The sequence below is a fragment of the Schistocerca cancellata genome, chromosome 4, assembly GCF_023864275.1.
Source record: "Schistocerca cancellata isolate TAMUIC-IGC-003103 chromosome 4, iqSchCanc2.1, whole genome shotgun sequence".
Lineage (NCBI taxonomy): Eukaryota > Metazoa > Arthropoda > Insecta > Orthoptera > Acrididae > Schistocerca > Schistocerca cancellata.
In genome coordinates this window covers 404,049,110-404,075,237 of record NC_064629.1, presented here as the reverse complement: position 1 = coordinate 404,075,237, position 26,128 = coordinate 404,049,110, and the positions used below count along the sequence as shown (strand labels likewise).

The 26,128-nt window shown below is 41.1% G+C and overlaps 1 protein-coding gene across 2 annotated transcripts in view; it reads left to right on the top strand.

The window, feature by feature from the left end:
- LOC126183856 (fibrillin-1-like) overlaps window positions 1–26,128 on the top strand; it is a 640,172-nt gene that overhangs the window by 203,381 nt on the left and 410,663 nt on the right. The window lies entirely within an intron of this gene.

Here is a 26,128-nt window from a genome sequence, read left to right as displayed (position 1 = left end):
CAGAGCATTGGGTGGTCTGATGAATCTTCATCATGCTGATGGGAGGGCACAAATTTGTGATCTTCCAGGGGAACAGGTCCTTGACATCTGTACTGTGGAACGGAGAAAAGCTGACAGTGACTAGTATGCTCTGGGGAACATTCATATGGGCATCCATGGGTCCAGCGGAGCTCGTACAAGGCACCATGATGGCCAAAGAGCATTGTATGCTGGTTTGCAGACCACATACACCCATTTATGACTGTCATGTGTTTCCCGATGACAGTAACATTTTTCAACAAGATAATGTGCCATGTCGCAAGGTCAGGAGTGTGATAGTGATTTGAGATACACAGTGGCTAGTTCCAATTGATGTGCTGGCCCCCACAGCTTGCCAGTCCCTGAACCTGATTGATCACATCTGGGATATGATTAAACATGGAGTCAGAGCTCATCAACTCCCTTCCCAGAATCTATGGGAAGTAGTTGGCTTGTGTGTGCAGTTGCAGTGCCACCTCCATCCAGCACCTTTTCAAAGCCTCATTGCTTCAATGCCATGCCATGTCACTGCTGTTATCCATGCCAAATTTGTACATACTGGCTATTAGGTAAGTGGTCATAATATTCTGGCTGATCAGTGTATGGTCAGGACAGTACAGTGTTATCAACACAATTTGGGTGATGCAGGAGTATGTGTAAAAATGAATAAGAAAATAGACATGCATGTAAGGTACTTTCCATGTGCCACCTTATATGCTAAGAGACCAGTGCTATCATGTGCTATTGAATTACACACAGCCACAACATATGGTAGGTAAACAACCCTGTCATTATGGTGACTACTGACAGCATCTCGTTGATGATTGTTTGGAGAACACATTATATCTTTGTCCTTACATTAGCCTGCAGGTGCAATGGAATAGCTCTTAGGTTTTATATACATAATATATGACACAGTTATTTTATTAGCTCTGACATGAAATTGGTGCCCCAACCCATGATTATCATTTCAGGGATGTCAGATTTCAGTAACCAGTTGTTTACCTCTGCCTACACTAGTACACTTATTTGCTGATTTGGAATGGTGATCACTGCAACATACTGTGAACAGTGGTCTGTAATAGTATTGGTTTCCCACTGGCATTGGCTAAATGGATCTAACATGCCCATTCCAATCATCTCAAATGGTTAGGCTACCTTTGGTAACCTCTGAAGCAGTATCTCCTGATGACTCAAGTCTGCACGTTGTGCAAATGACACACAGTTTCTCACATAATGTTTCTGCGTCCTCAACCAACAACATTAAGCTACTCTATGATTTGTATCCTGTGTTCTCATTACCCAGATAACATGTGGTCATGCACATCTTTTAATACTTCCCCTCATACTGTAGCAAGCACCGTCACCTGTGGCCCAAACCTTGTGGTCCTAGATAAGAAGACATAATGAATGGGACACTGAAGTTGCGTTTTGAATAGCTTGTGGTCTCCATCAGCAGTCTGTGCTTTCTGCCGTTGTGGGATGCTACAACCAAGTGCTCATATTACACCAATTTTCCTGCTCACTCCATCTGTGTTACCATGTAACTATCCAGTTTGTGATTCACTTCAAAGTCAAATTCACTCAATTTCAATGCCCACAAATCAGGCTGCTTGAAGAGTCTTGTGATGCTGCATGGTTCATCAATGCTTTGAATCTCTTGTCGTCCATACAACACCTGAAATTCGGGACACCGTATATGAAACTTGACATTTCCTTTTCCTTGTTTGAGTAATTCTTCTCACCATTATTAAACTTCTGTGATGTGTAAGCCACTAAGTGTTCTTTATTCTGCTCTTCTTCATGTAGAGTACACCCTATCACCTAGTTGGTGTGTCACATGACAGGATAAAATCCTTCTCATATTCTGGGAATACCAATAAAGGGCTAGCTTTTATTGCCTCCATCAACTTCTCAAATGTGACTTGACATTCAGTCATCCACTGGAATTTTACATCCTCCTTCAACAACTGCATCAGTCATTTTGCTATACTCGCAAATCCCATCATAAAATTTCTACAGTAATTAGGTAATCTTAAAAATTGTTGTAGCTTTTCAGTCGGTTGTAGCTTTTTAGTCGTTTGTGGTGCTGGGAAACTGTGCACTGCTAGTATCAGTCTTGGATTGGTTTTAATACTGTCTTCACTAATCATGTACCTTAACACAAAATGGCACTTCATCTGTACTCAACATCAGTCATGTGGAATGCAACCAACCTCTTAATAACTTCTTTCAATCGTGGTGCACATTTCTTCATAACATTTGGAAACACGGTAATGTCATCCAAGTAGACCATGTGTTGATGAAGCTTTAAGCTTCTTTGGCCAGTTCTCTGCCAGTACTTCCAGTTGATGATAACCACCCTTCAGGTCTGTTGTGGAAAAGTCTGTGCAGTGGCCCAAGTTATCTAGGGGGTTGGTAATATTTGCTATTGGAGATGCATTTGTAACTGTTCTAGCATTCAAATAATGATAGCTGCAAGCAAACACATAATTCTTTGTACTGCCTGATGCCGTTTTGGTTGATTAATGATTGGTGTTGTCCAGGGACTATCACTTTTTATATTATTCCTTTGTTTAATTGCTGATTAATAAACTCCTCCATTATTGGCTATAAATGATTAAATTCCCTGTACACTTTTTGATACATAGGAGATTTTTCTCCAGCCCGAATTAGAGATGAGTCCTTCACAAACTAACGGGTCCAAAGGAACGGTTCACCAAGATGAATGGAAGAAGCAAGAACAAATTCTAAGGACTGGTCTTTCATAGTTCACTTTGGTCATGGCTTTCTACTTATAGCTCTCAGGAACGAGACATGGTTGGTCTTGTTCCTACAACGCATGTCAGCTGGTCTCATTCTAGCCTCAGTCGTGTTCCCTTCTCTGTCATGGTCTCCCTCAGCTGGACTCGTCCCCTTTGCAGGCCCACTCATTGCAGTTCCACTGCTGACTGCTCCTAGTTACTTCAGTTTTGAGTTGTTGTTTGTTTAATTTGCTGCGCACACCCATTCTAGATCTGTTTCAAGCCTTTCTTTAACTCTGGACTTCTGGTTCTTTTCATTTCCTAAACAGCATCCAAGGCCAGTAATTAAGGTGTATTTTATAATTATGTACATTACATAAAAATAATGTTGCATGTAATACATAAATCTTTCCAGGTAACAAAAGGGCACATCAGCGTACTTCATTATTTTGATGAACAGCAGAAGACATAAAGAGGCAAGTTTTTTTTTTTTTTTTTTTTTTGTTATTACACATGCAAAGGAGGTCGGCACAGCACACATGAGTGCCCATTTTTTGTCTTTTTTTTTTTTTTTTTTAATCTAAGGTAAAGCAGCATGTTCATTGTTATGGAAGGCAGGCCGACTTACAACCGAATGAAGCCTGTGCTCCATAATTGAGTGTCTGGTCTCATATTTTGTAAACAGAATATGATAACTTCCACAATATTATTTCTGTGGTACAGGGTGGCACACAAAAATCAGCCTAAGTACTAGACTGCTCACTGTCACCCACCAATTGTCATCTATTGTTTAGCAGTTGTTGTTTGCTTTAGCTTATTTGTTATTTCTTTACTGCCTAATTATTACATGTTTATCTATTCTGCTCCTGGGCAGCGGCCTTGCCACAGTGGATACACTAGTTCCTGTCATATCACCAAAGTTAAGTGCTGTCTGGCATGACTGGCACTTGGATGGGTGACCAACTGGGCTGCCGTGTGCACTGTTGCCATTTTTCAGGATGCACTCAGCCTCGTGATGCCAATTGAGGAGCTACTTGACTGATCAGTAGCGGCTCTGGTCAAAGAAAACCATCATAATGATGGGGAGAGAAGTGTGCTGACCACACGCCCCTCCTACCTGCATCCTCAGCTGAGGATGACACAGGGGTTGGATGGTCCCAATGGCCCACTTGTGGCATGAAGATGGAGTGCTTTATTCTGTTAATAGCAATCAACACATCATACATAATTGGTGAGCTGTCTGTACTTGGGGCCAGTTTTTCGCGCGCCACTTTATATTATTTCACTGTGATCAGCCACATAACACTACAGTTGGCTAAAGGAGAGGTTTTGCAGAATCATGTAACTTACTTCTACAAGTGTGTGAGAATTCTGTAATGAATAAAAAAAACTCAGTACTCCAGGGGGGAGGCAAGGGGCCCCCTCTTGTCATCTTCCATCCTTCAGTCACCTATGCTACTAATTTTAAATTTCTCATAGGAACCATATACCATGCACAAATAAACAGTGATCATGTAATAATGAATGGTTCCCAAAAAAGAATGATCACCAGTGAACTAGTTCCCAAGGATGAACAAGTTTGTCCATTTCTAGTTTGAATCCTATGCTGTGTTATAGATGTTGTCAGCAATGGCTCACAAGGACTGAATAATTAACTTTTGCATGTAATGCAGGTGTATGGGTGATTTGCTTATGCCTGACATTCACACTTGACCTATCTAATACATTCTCATCCAGAACATCCAAATTGGCAAACAACAATCCTTTTTTCCAAGTCACTTCATTGGCACCACAGATCTCCACAGTGATAGGAATCACATGTTCCTCATCTACTTCTTGTAAGTGTACACTACTCCTGCATATAAAACATGAAAGTGTATCTAGTTCTTCGTTGTCTACCAATGTCTCTATCACACAAAAGATAATAACCAGTAGGTCTGTACCAATACTCATCCAAACCAGCTTCCATGTGCCCTGTAGCACTTCATCATGCAAATCAAGTCTCAAAACATTATCTGCAGAGGAAGATTTGATGTCTTGCATGTACTGTGTATTGGCCCAACAGTGGCCTGACAAAAAGTTTGCTGAAATGTGGTGCAGGTCATCAATGTTACGAACACCACATTTTACACCTTCTGGTGACAAACAGACCTGAACTATTTGAAACAGTTAATGCAGAACAGGGAATCAGTGATCATAAAGCGGTTACAGCATTGGTGATTTCAGCCGTAAATAGAATTACTGAAAATGGTAAGAAGATTTTTCTGTTTTACAAATGTGACAAAAAGCAGATTTCAGAGTACTTGACAGCTCAACACAAAAGTTTTATCTCATGTACAGATAGTGTTGAGGATCAGCGGACAAAGTTCAAAACCATCGTACAATATGTATTAGATGAGTATGTGCCAAGCAAGATCGTAAGAGATGGAAAAGAGCCACTGTGGTACAACAACCAAGTTAGAAACCTGCTACGGAAGCAAAGGGAACTCCACAGCAAAAATAAACATAGCAAAAGCCTTGCAGACAAACAAAAATTACACGAAGTGAAATTTAGTGTTAGGAGGGCTATGCAAGAGGCATTCAATGAATTCAAAAGTAAAGTTCTATGTACTGACTTGGCAGAAAATCCTAAGAAATTTTGGTCTTATGTCAGAGCGGTAGGTGGATCAAAACAAAATGTCCAGACACTCTGTGACCAAAATGGTACTGAAACAGAGGATGACAGACTAAAGGCCAAAATATTAAAAGTCTTTTTTCCAAAGCTGTTTCACAGAGGGACACTGCACTGTAGTTCTTTCTCTAGATTGTCGCACAGATGACAAAATGGTAGATATCAAAATAGACGACAGAGGGATAGAAAAACAATTAAAATCGCTCAAAAGAGGAAAGGCCGCTGGACCTGATGGGACACCAGTTCAGTTTTACACAGAGCACGCAAATGAACTTGCCCCCCTTCTCATAGTGGTGTACCGTAGGTCTCTAGAAGAGCCTAGTGTTCCAAAAGATTGGAAAAGGGCACAGGTCATCCCCATTTTCAAGAAGGGACGTCGAACAGATGTGCAGAACTATAGACCTATATCTCTAACCTTGATCAGTTGTAGAATTTTGGAACATGTATTATCTTCGTGTATAATGATTTTTCCGGAGACTAGAAATCTACTCTGTAGGAATCAGCATGGGTTTCGAAAAAGATGATCATGTGAAACCCAGCTTGTGCTATTCGTCCACGAGACTCAGACACGGGTTCCCAGGTAGATGCCGTATTTCTTGACTTCCACAAAGCATTTGATACTGTTCCCCACAGTCTTTTAATGAACAAAGTAAGAGCATATGGACTATCAGACCAATTGTGTGATTGAATTGAAGAGTTCCTAGATAACAGAATGCAGCATGTTATTCTCAATGGAGAGAAGTCTTCCGAAGTAAGAGTGATTTCAGATGTGCCACAGCGGAGTGTTGCAGGACCATTGCTACTCACAATATATATAAATGACCTTGTGGATAACATTGGGAGTTCACTGAGGCTTTTTGTGCATGATGCTGTAGTATATCGAGATGTTGTAACAATGGAAAATTGTACTGAAATGCAGCAGGATCTGCAACGAATTGACGCATGGTGCAGGGAGTGGCAATTGAATCTCAATGTAGTCAGGTGTAATGTGCTGCGAATACGTAGAAAGAAAGATCCTTTATCATTTAGCTACAATATAGCAGGTCAGCAACTGGAAGCAGGTAATTCTATCAATTATCTGGGAGTAGGTACTAGAAGTGATTTAAAATGGAATGACCAAATAAAATTAATTGTTGGTAAAGCAGATGCCAGACTGAGATTCATTGGAAGAATCCTAAGGAAATGCAGTCTGAAAACAAAGGAAGTAGGTTACAGTACACTTGTTCGCCCATTGCTTGAATACTGCTCACCGATGTGGGATCTGTACCAGATAGGGTTGATAGAAGAGATACAGAAGATCCAACAGAGAGCAGCGAGCTTCTTTACAGGAACATTTAGTAATTGTGAAAGCGTTACAGAGATGATAGATAAACTCCAGTGGAAGACTCTGCAAGAGAGATGCTCAGTAGCTCGGTACAGGCTTTTGTTGAAGTTTCGAGAACATACCTCCATGAGGAGTCAAGCAGTATATTGCTCCCTCCTATGTATATCTCACGAAGAGACCATGAGGATAAAATCAACAAGATTAGAGCACACACAGAGGCATACCGACAATCTTTCGTTCCATGAACAATACGAGACTGGAATAGAAGGGAGAACCGATACAGGCGATACAGGTACTCGAGGTAACCCCCCCCCCCCCCCCCCCCCACCACACACCATCAGGTGGCTTGCGGAGTGTGGATGAAGATGCAGATGTAGATGTAGATGTACTACATCTTTGATGCCTTGTTATAGGCAGCCCAGAAGTAGATGGATCCATTTATAGCTAAACATGTGACGAAACATGATCAGAGCTAGTGCCCAACCATAATTACTATATTTTGCTATTAACCTTAAAAAGACTAACCTGGCACTGACAAATGATAGTGTGTGTATTTTAATGTTCAACAAGTGATCTGTTTTCCACAGCAAAGAATGCAGCACAACAATCGGGACACAGGTTGAATCAAATAATTGAAAAACAGCAGGAAAAGGTGTTATCAGGTCACTGATAGGCCGAGAAGCAATAACATATTTTAATTCTTTATCTTAAGCTGAATAAATATATACTTTTCAGCCAAATTTCATTCTTATAGGAAAGAAAGAATTACATTGGGATACATGGTGGGCAGGGGGAATTAGTTAATGTCACTGGACACAGTTTAATTGGTTCTACCCTCATGACAGGAGAACCTTGCAACAGTACACCACTGGCGGCAGTATTCCACAACCAGAAAAATGTTTGCAGAGTTCCAGGGTGCACTGCAAAAGATTAATTTTTGCAATGTGTATTTAAGAAATCTAACTCTAATATTGTGCAGATTACTTCATGTACATGGGTCAAAGCCTCAGTATGCTCTCAGAATTGTTTTGCTCTGATGCAAAAACCTAGTCACTGAACCTTGCAATGCCACATCATTATTTTCTACCCCATGTAACCTGCAATGTGGAGGGTTCAGTCTCCTCTTGCCCAACGGGTCAAAACTTGCCACAGACACATGAGACTCAGTCTCCAACAACAACGTATACTTCTTACCATTTATGATGCTAATTAAGCAACATTCTCTCTCTGCATTCATCTTCTTCATGACACTGAAACTTATTGAAAATGCTGTCTGGTAGATTTGGATTTCCCCTTGTCATTTAATGCCCTGTTATTACATAATTGCCAATTCCATTTTTTATTCCTACTATCTTGCTCAGCTTGTCTGCTCACTCCATACTGATTATGTTGTAGTTGGCAAAACTGCTTCTAAATGTGGTCCACCTCTACAACACCTTATGTCCGTAGATAATACACCCCTTTTCTCTTATATCCCTGTTGCTATGTACATTTCTTCTGACCTCATGGCTACACTATTGGTTGTGGCCAGGTCCTTAGGTTTTCTGTAGCCACCATCCTCTTTGACATATTGTGTGGGAGCCCCTTTAAAAAAGCATCCAATGCAATATGCTGTGCTTCCTGAATAATGAATCTGTTTGCCTCACTGTTCTCCATCAACTGATGTAACTGAGTATTTACTTTACCTATCCTGTCCAGATAATTTTTCACCAATTCATTCACCTTGCAAGACACTCCACTCAGCTGCTCACAAAACAGCCTCATGCTACTGTGTTTCCTATAGTGCTATAACAGCCCTTCCTTAGACTGCTAGAATGTACACACATTTTTCAACTCCTTGTGATACATATTGTACACCTTTGCTTCATATAATAGGTGCAATTTGATCATCTGCAATAGCCATTCATCTGTCCAAAGATCCAGGCTTATGTCAGCTTCATAGTCATCTATGAATCCCAACATATTTTCCATAGTTTTGCCCAAATGAAGAGTATAAACAAGTAAACATGTTCTCACACTGGAAGGAAGATTACCTTCCCTCACTTCAGTTAACACCTTATGCATTTATATGTTCCTTACCTTTAGAAGTTCTTTTTGATCTACCAAAGCCTGAAATGCCTCTTGTGAGGAAAAACCCTATGGCTCTGACTGTAACATTGTGGAACGTTTTTCCACCAAATTAAAAAAAAAAATAATACAAGGACAGAGAACAAACAAAGACAATAATAATGCAGTGTGAGCATTGACTCCATGTTGAGAACTACAACTCTCCCTATGTAGGGGAACATTATTATATACAAGTACATTTACTCTAAATTTTTGCTCCTTGATGTTTTGGTCTAGGGGAAATTTTATATCATTGCAAAATAGTTCCCTTTATCATGCCCTCAAGTTTATAACATCCTAGGAAACCTGCTAGCTGTATTGTGATTAAATTTATGTAGTTAGGGTTCGATTTCTCTAACGAAACTAGGTGACACAACAAACTCATTTAAATTGTTCTGTTTATTTAATACCAAAATTTTGTCAGTATCATTAATTAGTTCTATCACTTCAGCAGCAGTCAGTTTATCAGACAGACTTCAAGTCTCAGTAACAACTTGCAAATAACATCTCTAATAGTTCCTGAGTATGACCACACTTCCCAAAACAACTTTAATGCTCACATGTAATTCCACTGGCATAAGTATGCCAAGCCAAGACAAATGCATTGAGTGCTCAAAGTTCTAACAGTTCAACCACATGTATATCTTCTAAATCAAGGTATGCTCTGAATAAAAGTAAAGTTTGGACCCAATACAGTTCAGGAAACACTGCTCCTTCTAAAACTGATAGTGTCGATCTTCTCATGTCTATGACCCAGATCCACTTTTACTAGAACCAAAACGTCCTGAGTCTTCAGACTTGCAGACAGAAAACTGAATGTAAGAGACTCAGCTCCTCTGGAAACATAAATATCATTAGATTAGATTAGATTAATACTTGTTCCATAGATCATGAATACGACACTTCGTAATGATGTGGAACGTGTCAGGTTAATAAAAGATGTCTGTACAAGATATTACATTACACAAAAATGTTAATTGGCTATCTGTCAGGCTTTTGATGCTGTTTGATAGGTGACCAAAGACTATTGTGGCAGCATAATTTACCCCTTTCTGTGCCAAAGTCAGATTTAACCCTGCATAGTGAAGATCATCCTTTCTCCTGGTGTTATAGCTATGCACACTGCTATTACTTTTGAACTGGATTGGATTATTAACAACAAATTTCATAAGTGAATATATATACTGTGAGAATCCCTAGATCCTTAAATAGATGTCTGCAGGATGACCGTGGTTGGGCTCCAGCAATTATTCTGATTACATGTTTTTGAGCAATGAATACTTTTCTACTCAATGATGATTTACCCCAGAATATGATGCCATACGAAAGCAGTGAATGAAAGTAGGCATAGTAAGCTAATTTACTGAGATTCTTATCACCAAAATTTGCAATAACCCTAATAGCATACGTAGCTGAACCCAGACGTTTCAGCAGACCATCAATTTGTTGCTTCCAGTTTAGCCTCTCATTAGTGGACACAGCTAAAAATTTTGAAAATTCTACCTTAGCTACAGACTTCTGTTCAAAGTCTATATTTATTACTGGAGTTGTGCCATTTACTGTAGGGAACTGTATATACTGTGTTTTATCAAAATTTAAAGAGAGTCCGTTTGTTGAGAACTAATTAATAATTTTGTGAAAAACATCATTTACAATTACATCACTTAGTTCTTGGTTTTTGGATGTTATTACTATACTTGTATCATCAGCAAAAAGAACTAACTTTGCATCTTCATCAATGTGGAATGGTAAGTCATTAATGTATATCAAGAACAGTAAAGGACCCAAGACCGAACCCTGTGGGACCCCGTGATTGATAGCCCCCCAGTTAGAGGAATCAGCTGTTGTTTTAACATTACATGAACCACTTATTTCAACTTATGTGGACCCTCTGGAGTCTCCCAACCAGGTCCCCATTTAATTAAAACAGCAACCTACGTGAAGCAACATCTGGCCTCTCTAGAGTCCTCAACCAATGTACCCTTCTCTCTTAATATCAGTGTCCAACTAAACATTCAATATTTTCTGCATAACCTTCAGTTCATCTGCTATAAGCTGGCTGCCTCTGTGCCTCTCCCATCATTCTATTACATCTTTGTGCCATGCAATTAGATACAAATTTATACAACTGTAAACCAATTGATCACCATTAAAACTATAATTAAACAAAATTTATATTCTAACTCACACTTAAAATTGATTAATTACAGCAAACACTACATAGTTGTTATATCTAACTCTCTCAACTACTATGTCATCTTGAACTCTCACTACCCTATGTTAATTCTGTCATTGAATTAACTACGCAATTGTTCTTCACAGTCCACTGATAGACACTGCCATTCATCTTTTGATATAACAATATATTAGATGAAAAACAAAAAAGTGAAGAGTGAGTCTAATGCTAAAATTACTTAGCTATATGGGGAAGTCGCTCTTGACCAGAGCCAACGTAACATACATTGGTCTTTTGAAAGCAAAATAAGACAGTATGACTTACTTGTGACCATCCCTTCTGCGGCATTTAACAAATATGCTAACAGTAGCCCAGATAACTAATACACAATGCCAGCTTTTCTCTTTTGTAGGGCAAAATTGTGTGACCATCTGGAGCATTTGAGGAGAAAATTTCCCTATGAAAACCCTTTTAAAACCACATGTTGTGGAGATGCCTAGACCTCAAGAAGCATCTAACAGATACTATCAGTTTCAGTCACAATGCAACCCAAACTGGTAACTAATTGAATCTGCTGGTTCCCAAATGATTTGCCTTTGAAAGAGTGCAGCAAGCACCTACATTTGAGAAGAGAGAATGACTTTTCTGTCACCATTTAAGACAAGCATTCCCTTGGTGTCAGTGTAGTGTTTAGAATGCAGGGAGTAAACAATAGGACCAGCAGTTTAGCTAAGGGCACTCCTAAAGAGTGTGACCTGCTTGGTCGTAAGAAAGGGATCAATATTGTCTTTAGTTGTGTGCTTCAAACATATCTAATTGGTGCCGGTGATGCCTCCAGATCACTCCTCTCAAGGGCACTCCACTCTTAGCAGTATGTGTGAAAGACACCAACACTTTCTCACCCCAGCTGGTCTTTGCTTTCCTGCTGTGCCATTGCTATGTAGCACAATAAACCACATACAGTGTTCAGCCCAGAACTCCCCTTGGCCAGCCCATGTGCAGAATGTAAAACAGCTGGGACCTCATTTGTTGGCTCTCAACTGGCCCTTGCAGTGGTCACACTGCATGTAGTCGTTTTACCTTTACTGTTTGGTTAAGTGACCATTAGACCAGTATGTGACACTTAACGGTTGCTGACTATGCATGTGGTATGCTGCGACCCAGCAGACTGCACTGCATGCATTTCACTGGCCACATGACAGTGTAATCTTCCTTCATCACACTGTATCATCAAAATCACAAGCTGAATCTGTCAATGATGCCCACAATCCAGTCTTTCATCTACATCTACATTTATACTCCGCAGGCCACCCAACGGTGTGTGGCAGAGGGCACTTTACGTGCCACTGTCATTACCTCCCTTTCCTGTTCCAGTTGCGTATGGTTCGCGGGAAGAACGACTGCCGGAAAGCCTCCTTGCACACCCGAATCTCTCTTATTTTACATTTGTGATCTCCTCGGGAGATATAAGTAGGGGGAAGCAATATGTTCAATACCTCATCCAGAAACGCACCCTCTCAAAACCTGGACAGCAAGCTACACCACAATGCAGAGCGCCTCTCTTGCAGTCTGCCACTTGAGTTTTCTAAACATCTCCGTAACACCATCACGCTTACCAAATAACCCTGTGACGAAATTCGCCACTCTTCTTTGGATCTTCTCTATCTCCTCTGTCAACCCAACCTGCTACAGATCCCACACTGATGAGCAATACTCAAATATAGGTCGAACGAGTGTTTTGTAAGCCACCTCCTTTGTTTTTGGACTAAATTTCCTAAGGACTCTCCCAATGAATCTCAACCTGGCACCCGCCTTACCATCAATTAATTTTATGTGATCATTCCGCTTCAAATCATTCTGTACGCATACTCCCAGATATTTTACAGAAATAACTGCTGCCAGTGTTTGTTCCGCTATCATATAATCATACAATAAAGGATCCTTCTTTCTATGTATTCGCAATACATTACATTTGTCTATGTTAAGGGTTAGTTGCCACTCCCTGCACCAAGTGCCTATCCGCTGCAGATCTTCCTGCATTTTGCTGCAATTTTCTAATGCTGCAACTTCTCTGTATTCTACAGCATCATCTGCGAAAAGCCGCATGGAACTTCCGACACTATCTACTAGGTCATTTATATATATTGTGAAAAGCAATGGTCCCATAACACTTCCCCATGGCACGCCAGAGGTTACTTTAATGTCTGTAGACGTCTCTCCATTGATAACAACATGCTGTGTTCTGTTTGCTAAAAACTCTTCAATCCAGCCACACAGCTGGTCTGATATTCTGTAGGTTCTTACTTTGTTTATCAGGAGACAGTGAAGAACTGTATCGAACGCCTTCTGGAAGTCAAGGAAAATGGCATCTACCTGGGAGCCTGTATCTAATATTTTCTGGGTCTCATGAACAAATAAAACAAGTTGGGTCTCACATTATTGCTGTTTCTGGAATCCATGTTGATTCGTACATGGTAGATTCTGGGTTTCCAGAAATGACATGATATGCGAGAAAAAAAACATGTTCTAATATTCTACAACAGATCAATGTTAGATATATAGGCCTATAGTTTTGCGCATCTGCTTGACGACCCTTCTTGAAAACTGGAAGTACATGTACTCTTTTCTGATCATTTGGAACCTTCCATTCCTCTAGAGACTAGCAGTACATGGCTGTTAGAAGGGGGGCAAGTTCTTCCGCGTACTCTGTGTAGAATCGAATTGATATCGCATCAGGTCCAGTGGACTTTCCTCTGTTGAGTGATTTCATTTGCTTTTCTATTCCTTGGACACTCATTTCGATGTCAGCCACTTTGTCATTCGTGCAAGGATTTAGAGAAGGAACTGCAGTGCGGTCTTCCTCTGTGAAACATCTTTGGAAAAAGGTCTTTAGTATTTCAGCTTTACGCGTGTCATCCTCAGTTTCAATGCCATTATCATCCCAGAGTGTCTAGATATGCTGTTTCAATCCACTTACAGATTTAATGTAAGACCAGAACTTCCCAGGATTTTCTGTCAAGTCAGTACATAGAATTTTACTTTCAAATTCACTGAAAGCTTCATGCATAGCCCTCCATAAGCTAACTTTGACATCATTTAGCTTCTGTTTGTCTGAGATGTTCTGGCTGCATTTAAATTTGCAGTGAAGCTCTTTTTGCTTTCGCAGTAGTTTCCTAACTTTGTTATTGAACCATGGTGGGTTTTTCCCATCCCGCATAGTTTTACTCGGCACATACCTGTCTAAGCCACATTTTACGATTGCATTGAACTTTTTCCATAAACACTAAACATTGTCAGTGTTGGAACAGAAATTTTTGTTTTGATCTGTTAGGTAGTCTGAAATCTGCCTTCTATTACTCTTGCTAAACAGATAAACCTTCCTCCCCTTTTTTTTATATTCCTATTTACTTCCATATTCAGGGATGCTGCAATGGCCTTATGATCACTGATTTCCTGTTCTGCGCTTAGTTCGGGTCTGTTTGTTATCAGTAGGTCCAAGATGTTACCTCAGTGAGTCGGTTCTCTGTTGAATTGCTTGAGGTAATTTTCGGATAGTGCCCTCAGTATAATGTCACTTGATGCTCTGTCCCTACCACCTGTCCTAAACATCTGAGTGTCCCAGTCTATATCTGGTAAATTGAAATCTCCACCTAAGACTATAACATGCTGAGGGAATTTATGTGAAATGTGTTCCAGATTTTCTCTCAGTTGTTCTGCCACTAATGCTGCTGAGTTGGGAGGTCGCTAAAAGAGCCAATTATTAACCTAGCTTGGTTGTTGAGTATAACCTCCACCCATAATAATTCACAAGAACTATCCATTTCTATTTCACTACAGGATAAACTACTACTAACAGCGACAAACAAGCCACCACCGGTTGCATGCAATCTATCCTTTCTAAACATTGTCTGTGCCTTTATAAAAATTTAGGCAGAATTTATCTCTGGCTTCAGCCAGCTTTACGTACCTATAATGATTTCAGCTTTGGTGCTTTCTATCAGTGCTTGAAGTTCCAGTACTTTACCAACACAGCTTTGACAGTTTACAATTACAATACTAATTGCTGCTTGGTCCCCGCATGTCCTGACTTTGCCTCACACCCTTTGAAGCTGTTGCCCTTTCTGTACTTGCCTGAGGCTATATAACCTAAAAAACCACCCAGTCCATGCCACACAACCCCTGCTACCGGTGTAGCCACCTGCTGTGTGTAGTGGACTCCTGAACTATTCAGCAGAACTCAAAACCCCACCACACTATGGCACAAGTCGAGGAATCTGCAGCCCACATGGTCACAGAACCATCTCAGCCTCTGATTCAGACCCTCCACTCGGCTCTGTACTTTCGACAATGCTGCAGATGGTGAGCTCTGCTTTCATCCCACTAGTGAGACTGGCAGTCTCCACCAAATCAGATAGCTGCCGGAAGCCAGCGAGGATTTCCTCCAATCCATAGCGACACATATCATTGGCGCTGACATGAGCAACCACCTGCAGATGGGTGCACCCCGTACCCTTCATGGCATGCGGAAGGACCTTTTCCACATCTGGAATGACTCCCCGCAGTATGCACACGGAGTGCACATTGGTTTTCTTCCCCTCCCTTGCAGCCATATCCCTAAGGGGCCCCATTATGTGCTTGACATTGCAGCTCCCAACTACCAGTAAGCCCACCCTCTGTGACTGTCCGGATCTTGCAGACTGAGGGGCAACCTCTGGAACAGGACTAGCAGCCATGTCTGGCCGAAGATCAGTATCAGCTGGAGACAGAGCCTGAAACCGGTTTGTCAGACAAAATAGAGAGGCCTTCCGTTCAGCCATCTGGAATGTCTTTCGCCCCCTGCCACACCTTGAGATGACCTCCCACTCTACCACGGGTGAGGGGTCAGCCTCAATGTGGGCAGTATCCTGGGCAGCCACAGCCGTAGTCCGATCGGGGTATGCATAGGACGAGCTGGCCGTCCCTGACAAACCCCTGTCCAGACCCCCACAGTGATGCCCATTGGCAACAGCCTCAAGCTGTGTGACCGAAGCCAACATAGCCTGAAGCTGTGAGCGAAGGGATGCCAACTCAGCCCACTGCAGTCACAGTCCCTATCCATGCTAAATACTGTTGTGCAAAGAACGTCTGAACTAATCTACAGAGAGCACAAACAATTCAACACAAAATTTAAATGGTTATTAAAATACAAGACTGCCTAGTAAATGCAGTAATGCTGCTAGTTGCACACTGCTGACACACTGCTCGGCAGCAGAGAACTGTTGACTCCACCTGTTGACGTCAGGGTTTACAGTTCCTACTGGTGGCAGGTAAAGGTGTCTGTGAGAGGTCAGGATGTATGTAGTTCACCTCCCAGGGCATGGCTGCTGTGGAACTGGTGGAGTGTGTCAGTGGCAGACTGTCATGGAAACAATGTTGGTTGAATTATTCCTTTACTGCATAATAATTACAGCAGTGGATGCAGAACTGTATAGCTGATCAGTGCCTCCGTGAAGTAGGCAGCCATGGCCTGTGAAGTGTGCCCATGTCAGTAGTAGCCTGCCAGAAGGACACACACTGCATGTTCCCTCAGGTGATGGAGGCATCTGGCAAGGTGCTGCTATCAGCACAGTGGCATCGACACTGACTCATAAGCATCACTGTGTGGCACATGGTGGACAGACAGCATGTGGGCTGAAGTAGTTGGCTTGGCCCATGTTGCTCAATGTGGCATGTACTGGTTGAGGCAGGATCAAACCATGGCCTCCAGCATGAATTATGATGGTGGTTTGTGCCCACACTGGCCAGTGTACACTTGGGTGACAAAAGTCATTGGATACCTCCTAATATTGTGTCAGACCTTGTTATGCCTGGCGTAGTGCAGCCACTCGATGTGGCATGGAATCAACAAGTCGTTGGAAGTCCCCTTCAGAAATATTGAGCCATGCTGCCTCTACAGCCTTCCATAATTGTAAAAGTGTTGCCAGTACAGAATTCTGTTGTGCATGAACTGACCTCTCAGTTATGTCCCATATATGTTTGATGAGATTCATGTTGGGCAGTCTGGGTGGCCAAATCATTCACCTGAATTGTCCAGAATGTTCTTCAAACCAGTTTTGAACAATTGTGGCCCAGTGACATGGTGCACTGTCATTCATAAAATTTCATCATTGTTTGGGAACATGAGGTCCATGAATGGCTGAAATGGTTTTGAAGTAGCCAAACATAACAATTTTCAGTCAATGATCAGTTCAATTGGAACCAGAGGACCCAGTCCATTCCATGTAAATACAGCCCACACCGTTATGGAGCCACCACCAGCTTGCACATGTTCTTGTTGACATCTTGGGTCCATGGCTTCATAGGATCTGCTGCCATAGCCCATTAACACCATATTTCATTGCATTGTCCTGATGGATAAGTTCATAGTACATTCCACATTGAATTCTGTGGTTATTTCACACTATGTGAAACCTTACCATGGTCCTTAAGTGAAGGCCATCAGCCATTGCATTGTCCAAAAGTAATGCATGCCATTTGATATTATCAGCACACTCTTGGCATTGTGGATCTCAAAATATTGAATTACCTAAAAATTTCGAAAATGGAATGGCCCATGCATCTATCTCCAACAACCATTCTGTATTCAAAATCTGCTAATTCCCATCATGCAGCCATAATCACACCGGAAACCTTTTCACAAGAATCACCTGAGTATGAATGACAGCTCCACTAATGCACTGCCCTTTTATACCTTGTGTACCTGATACTACCACCATCTGTATATGTGCATATCAGTATCCCATAATTTTTGTCACCTAAGTGTACAGCAATACTGTTTGCCCACTTCGATGATTATGACTGGGTTCCTAGATGGCCCATACTTGAAACCACAGCGCACCAGGAGGTTGGCCATCACTAGATTGTAGTCACCCAGTGGTTGCCCCAATGGTGTGAAGGTGCCAAGTCTGCAGCATTCAGACTTGGTGCAGGCACTGGTCAGCAGCCATTGAGGCAGAGTTTGATGCTAACAGCTTGTGATGATTCATCTCAGATGGCAGACAGGTATACTTGTTACTAACAGCTGGCTATCACTGCTTAACTGAGAATGTCATACTGAATTTGGCAGTGTATGTACAAGCTAGCTAATGTAATGCTTCTGAAACTCTGGTATCAGGCCACATGGAAGTTGAATGCCTGCCAAAACAAATGGATCTCCATAGCCAATACAGGACAGTGTTGCCATAGTGCTGCACTCACTTAGTGAGTGTGCCACCGTCTTGCCACATGAATATGCTGGCCAGTAATGCCCCTCATGGCTCGCATAAATACCGCCGCACCCTATCCATTCAATCAGTCATGTAATTTGCTGAATAGTGTTCGTTACTATCTCCACCATACTACTGGCTAGCCACCAATGACTTTGCTTTGATATTGGTTTTCCTGTCTGGTCTCCATTTGGATTGTGGCTCATAGTTGATCTGTTGACAGTATTGTGTTGAAAGTTCATTGCACTTAGTTGTAGCCTAGATAGCTATTGCCTTGCTCTTGCTGTGTTGGGTCCGTCGTTGTCTGCACTGTTGCTCAACTCTGACATGGATTTGAGTCCTGACTGCAGGAGGTCTGCCAGCCCGAGTGGCCGTGCGGTTCTAGGCGCTACAGTCTGGAACCGAGTGACCGCTACGGTCACAGGTTTGAATCCTGCCTCGGGCATGGATGTGTGTGATGTCCTTAGGTTAGTTAGGTTTAATTAGTTCTATGTTCTAGGTGACTGATGACCTCAGAAGTTAAGTCGCATAGTGCTCAGAGCCATTTTTTTGCAGAAGGTCTTCCCACCTTGGGTCATCATCTTTTCTTGCCTGTTCTCTGATGTGAACACCAGTATCTGGTACTTGCAAATATAGCAATTGGTGATGAGGAAAAAGGAAGTTGTTTCATAGCATGGATGCTAAATTGGTTAGTCTGCTCGAGCAAAAGCAGCAGCTGATGCACCAGCAGCAGATACAGACAGACTTGTTACAGAAGTTTTTCAATGTCAATAAACTTCACCAACAGCTGTATATTTTAAGATATTTTATTTTATTCTGAAAGCAACCAGTTTCAGCAATTCATCTTGCCATCTTCAGGCCCAATACGCTTGTATCCAAATAAACAAACTTATTGTATAGCACCATAAACCACTGGATATCATGAATCCCAGTCATATAAATGCTTCATACAAAGACATGATGGCAAAATGAATTGCTGAAATTGGTTGCTTTCAGAATAAAATAAAATATCATAAAATATGTGGCTGTTGGTGAAGTGTATTGACATTGAAAAGTACTTACCAGCCGATGTCCCCTGGCTGTGACGGACCAACAGAGATTAGTAGTAGTAGTAGCTTTATTCATCTGTAGATCTCTTTTTACAAGGATATAGGACATGGCAAAGTATTTCCAAATTTAGATAAATTTAATATAAGCTAATTTGTATATACATATATTTACAGACTTCTAGTTAGAGACAATAATTGATTTACTCCTGGTATACAATACTTTTTTTACAAATAACTTCTTAAATAAGGTAATGCCACATTGCTCACTCATATCTCACTATCAGTCACTGCACACACTATACACACATTGTTTCATAACACTTCACACACACACACACACACACACACACACACACACACACTGGTGACCTCTGGGCCATTTTCTGTATCACAACTCCCCATTTGCTATCCTGAAAACTGAGTCAGCATCCCTCCATAATGAAGGAGATGTTGAGCTCAGAAAGAGGAAGAGGTGTTAGTATTGTGCTATGCATAGCTTGGGGGGTAAGAATTTCTAGAAAGGAAAAAAAGAAGGAAAAATCATAAAGTAAAGGTGTTATGTGGAATGTTGGATATTTTATAATCAGTACTATTATTATTTATTTATTTGTATAACATTTTTTATCAAACCCCTACTCTGTTTTATCTAAGTAATCCTTCAATGTATAAAATGTATTGCATAACAGGTACTTTTTAGCTGCTTTTTAAATAAGTGTATTTTTGCAATTTCTTTAATCTCTTTTGGTAATTTATTGTACAGTTTTATTCCTTGGTAGAAAATGCTGTTTTGAGTTTTATGTTTTTTTTCTTGGTAATTGTAAGTTGAGTCTATCTCTTGTTGCATGCTAATGGACAGAGACGTTTGTACAGTAATTACCAGTGTTATTTTTGATGTGTACAACTGACTGGTAAAAGTATTCACATGGAGCAGTTAAAATCCCCAGTGTTCTGAACAGATCTTTACAATGAGCTCGAATAGTATTTTTGGTTATTATTCGTATGGCTCTTTTCTGGGGTTTGAAAATTGTGTTCATATTTTGTGCATTTGTTCCCCAAAAAAGAATGCCATGTCTAAGAATTGAGTGTACATATGAATAATATGTAACTAAAAGACACTGCATGTTAAACACTGATGATAGGATTCTAAGGGCATAACATACTGGTGACATTCTGTTTGCAAGTAACTTTGTGTGTTCACACCACTTCAACTGAGAATCAGTATTCAATCCTAGAAATTTTGCATTTGTTACGCAGTCTATAGAGCTGCCATCTACATTTAATTTAACATTGTCATTTTTCCTCTTCAAACTGAAATTCATGGCATTAGTTTTCTTTGTGTGCAATGTCACTTTATTACTTATTGACCAGTCATAAACTTCCTTGATAGTTTCATTTGCTTTCTCGGCAAGGGGTTTTCTTGTTTTCTCAGTGACTAAAATATTGCTGTCATCAGCGAAGAGGACTTTTTCACCATGAGTAACCCTACTGGGAAAGTCATTGATGTATATCAGGAACAGTATTGGTCCTAATATGCTACCTTGCAGAACCCCTATATTAATTTATTTTGGTTCTAATAAGTGTTTTACTAAATGTTTGGATCTATTTGAAGTATGTGTTATCTCTACTCTTTGTGCCCTATCTGTTAGGTATGATCGAAACCAGTCATTAGCTACCCCTCTTATTCCTAATGCTTCTAATTTATTTAATAGAATCTTGTGATTGACTGTATCAAATGCCTTAGAAAGATCCAAAAATATGCCTGTGACACACTCATCTTTATCAAGAGCATCAAATACAACTTTTGTGAATTCTATTATGGCTGACTCCATATTTTTGCCACTTCGGAAACCAAACTGATTCGCTTAAAAGATTGTATTTATTCAGGTAATTCATAGATCTGTCTTTCATAATTGCTTCTATTATTTTTGAGAATGCTGACAGCAGGGAAATGGGCCAGTAATTTTCTATGTCTTCTGCATTACCTTTCTTAAGCAAAGGTAAAACTCTTGCCTGTTTTAACTGCTCTGGAAATGTCCCTGATGTGAAGGATTCATTTATTATATTTGTTATGGGGCTTTCCTGTAACTGAGGGTCTACACCTCACCCATGGCTACTACCTAGCAGCAGCACTTTCTTCTTCCTAACAGTTTGTACATTCCTAGGCTTCTTGGCCTCAGTTGAAGTGTGCTCCACATTTCCTGCCCCTCATTCTACCTGAGGCTCTTCTCCACTTAACTCTGGCAGTGGTAGATACCTGTTTTTGGTGTTGATGATAAAACTGTCAGATTTTGTTCTCTTTCTTCCTATCCTCGTACCAGCTGCCAGTTCCCAACGACCCTCCTCCCCCCTATCTCCCTTGGTCCTTATGAGTTCCTTCCTTGCTTCCTCCAACTGTGCCTGAAGGGCACAGCTTTTCCTTTCCTGTTCCCCAAACAACATGTTCATACTGCATACTCTGCAGTTCTAGGAGAGAGCCTGTTCTGTTCTCCCAACATTCCCCTGACTGCATCCCCCCCTCCCAGTGAAAATATTTCCTACAAGATTGGCAACAAATCTCTCTACTCACTACCCTATAACAGCTCCCACAGTTCTCACTCATGGTCAGTTTCAAAAGAATAATTAAGTTTAAAGAATGTTTTAAATTTGTCAAGGATGCGAGATTAGCTGTGTGTAAACAAAAAAACAACACAAAGGTCTTATGTGCGGTGGTTGTTTTTTTTTTACTGATTTAGAGATACAATAACAGAAGAATGAATCTGTAATTAATTTGCTTTTAGAGAATTTACATTATCAGGCATGTTTGGTCAGGTTTTTAAACTTTTATAACTGGGACATTTTAGGCCTAGATCGAGTCTATATAACTAGTAAACAATACGAATACTATTTAGAAACATTTAATTACACTTTTACTGCACAATACACACTGATGAAACTAGTAGCAGACTCTTTGAAATGAATTTTGTACTATCAAGATGACTTGAATAGAATTTTTTGTGTTTATGTCATGCAAAATTTTGCGTTATGTCACGATTATTAGGACTTTAGCTAAAGAACAAGTTTTTTCAAGAACAAGTGCTGCTGGAATGCTAATATTCAGTTGTGTGACGAAGGAAACAAACAGCAAGTATACAAAACAAAGGAAATTTAAATTTGACACTATTCCCTCTTAAATAAGTTTTTTTAGCAGACGAAGAAAATACCTGTGATCTCACTCGGCAGCCATCTTGCTAATCCATTTTGATGTTACAAAAGTCTCTTGAACTCTAAGTGGACAAACTTCATGTGCAAAAGCCTGCTGCCCCCATGGACTGGCACCCCTTGCAACTGACACTACATCGTGTCCTCCATCATTTCCCCCTTTAAGTGACACTGTGGAGGAATGGGACACAGTTCTCTCTAATTACGGCTCACAAGCCATTGGTGGCATTATTCAGGCTGCATTCCAATCTCCCAGGATGAACAGCACAATGCCTCCAGCACTGGGCATTGTTCCTCAGTGCTTACAATTATACTATCTGGTACTAGCCGACAGCCCAGCGTCCTAATGCTGATGCATTCAACCATATACTGCCTAGCTCAGACCTGGATTTCACTCACAGGAGGTCCTCTGCTTCCACATCTATGTCTAACGTCAACATCCATTGGACAGTTTTCCCCTTAAGGCCATATGTGTTTCTGCTGCAACACACCAGGATTCCTCCCTACCTTTGCTATGTAATCCATGGTTGGCCCTATTACCTCACTCGTCATTTCACAACAGAAATCTGCCAATGAAAACAGCTTTTTTACCACTTCTCAGTAGCAGATGGTGTCATCCTTTTGGTTACTGAGATGGATGCACATCGAGTGGTTATTCCGGCGGAACTGTATTGTTGGGTATTGAGTTTGCTTCACTGGGGTCATTGGAGCATGTCCTGCATGAAGACACTGGCACAGCCCCCTATGTACTGGCCAGGGATCAACAGCAACATTGAGAAGATGGTCCCTAGATGCACAGCATCCACCCACCGCCAGGTGGTGCCCCCTCAATCCTTTGCCCCCTGGCCTACTCCTTGCCTCCCTTGGGACCACATTCATATCGATTTTGCAAGCGCATTTTTGAGTTCTATGTGACTGCTCATTGTGGATGCTTATTCAAAGTACCCATATGTCATACACATGGCATCCACCATGACCCAGACTACTCTTACTGCCTTGGCCTAAGTTTTGGCCATCGGAGGGTTGCCCCACACATTGGTCTCTGACAGTGTCCCACAATTCATGACTTCTGCCTTCAAGGACTTCTGTGCCACTAATGGCATCAAACAGATCTGTAGTCCTCCTTTCCATCCTTCCTCCAATGGGAAGCTGAATGTCAGGTCCATACTTTTAAGCAGCAGATGAAGAAGGCTATCAAGTCCTCAACCACTATGGCAGCCCTTACTTTGTTATTGAGCACTTATGCCCATCTCCAGTGATGTACTCCATCACCTTTACCATTCAGGCAGTTGTGTTCTTTGTCTGATAGCATTCATCATTATCTCCATCATAGTACTGACTACTTGCCAACAACTTCACTTTGATATTGGTTTTCCTCTCTGGTCTCGATTTGGATTGTGGCCCATGCATGATCTGTTGACAGCGTTGTGTCAAAAGTTTGTCATACTTTGTTGTAGCCTAGATAACTACTGCCCTGCTCTTGTTGTGTCAGGTCTGCCATTCATCTGCCCTGTTGCTCAACTGCGGCATGGGTTAGAGGCCTGACTGCAGACGGTCTTCTCTCCTTGCATCATCATTGTTTCTCACCAGTTTCTCTGACATGTGCACCATATCTGGCATCTCACAGATGTAGCAGAAACAGAAGTGGTCCTGGGCACTAAGTCATAAGAGGTTTGAGGTGTCAGGTGTAATCATTACAGATTCAGCCATAGCTTTACCATCATGTCAGTGCCTCTAGTAGGCCTGTCAGTGCTGTAATGTGTAGCAACTCGTTGTTTCAGATATCCTGAACAGTGTCTTCTGCATTGTCAGCATACTGAATGCATGCTCTTACACCAGTACACCTAGTTATTGAGGTATCTTGTAGTACCCTTCATATGGCATAATTTGGTGAGTCGCTCTGTGAGAACTATGTACTGGGGAATCATGTGCACTTCACATAGCACCAGTTTTCAACACACATTTCAGCAATTGTGAAGGGGCCATTTGCAGAGTAGAACAACATAGCTCTTAGAATGAGATTTTCACTCTGCAGCGGAGTGTGCGCTGATATGAAACTTCCTGGCAGATTAAAACTGTGTGCCCGACCGAGACTCGAACTCGGGACCTTTGCCTTTCGCGGGCAAGTGCTCTACCAACTGAGCTACCAAAGGTTCGCAGAAGAGCTTCTGTAAAGTTTGGAAGGTAGGAGACGAGATACTGGCAGAAGTAAAGCTGTGAGTACCGGGTGTGAGTCATGCTTCGGTAGCTCAGATGGTAGAGCACTTCCCTACGAAAGGCAAAGGTCCCGAGTTCGAGTCTCAGTCGGGCACACAGTTTTAATCTGCCAGGAAGTTTCAACGTAGTTCTTCCTAAATGGCTTCAAATTATGCAACTTATGTTTGAAAACTCACTGTATCTGGCTAAGAACTTAATAAGAACTATGGTTTCTTCATTCCATTAATTTCTTTTTTCATTCTACTTGCTAAACTCACAAGTCAAAATTTTTCTAGTGCCATATTACGGTTCCATTCATAATTTACATCTTGCCAATAATGCATAATGACTGGAACAGAAAGTTCACACTGGAGGGATGTCATATCAGATGTCCCATGAGGATCAGTATTGGGCCCATTACCCTTCTCATTATATGTTCATGATGTGTCAACATTCTCAGAAACTGGCATTCATTGAAACTGGCAATGAATGCTTGTGTAACATATATTTGTGGCTTACACATTTTCGATCATATCACGCTGGCAAATTATTGTGGCCATGTGCTGATAAGCAGAGAGACTATCATACTTTATGTTTGCTCTGTTATCTTCTCAATCACTGCTTCCCTCTTATTTGTCCTAAACTGTTACACTACTACATGAGCAGCACAGCAGAAATAGTCATTCTCAACAAAGTAGAATTCTCTGTGTACCATAACACTGCCATGTTCTCTAAATTATTTTCTAATCAGGAACCAGACTTTGGAGCCATATTCCTCAACACACGAGAGAAATTAATTCCTTCCAAAGTTCAAAAGACAGTTAATGGTCCACCGTCTAGCACAATAGCCATTCCTCCCACATTCTCTCCAGCTCACTCTCTTCAGCACCCCTCTGCCACAACTTTTCCTTCCCACTTGTCAGCAGAATTCTCTGTTCGTATTCTGTTCTTTCGTAACAGCCATTGTCACTGTCATTTCAGTCTTCACCTCCTCCTTCTTCCATTTCACTTCTGATGACACTAAACAGGACTTCCAATGTGCTAAGCTAATCTATGTCATTCTAAATTCCCTTTGCTATTATTGTTAGTGTCAGTTGTTATTCTAGTAGTAGTAGCAGCTGTTGTTGGAAAGATTTTATAGTATCTTTAGAGTGCATTGTTCCTGCTCAAATGTAAGAGAGGGCCTTAGGATCCTAATGTGGTCAGGCTAAATCATTAGTGAGTAAATAAATAAGGAAATCAATATTTTCCAGATGTTTCAAATTAACACAGTAACAAACACAGTTTACCTAAATTGAGAGCTAAAGACAACACCAATTCACACAGCCTTGCTCCAGCTATTCAACTAGAACTATCAGTAAATCAGGCCACCCATACCAACATCCGAGTATTTCTTGCAAGT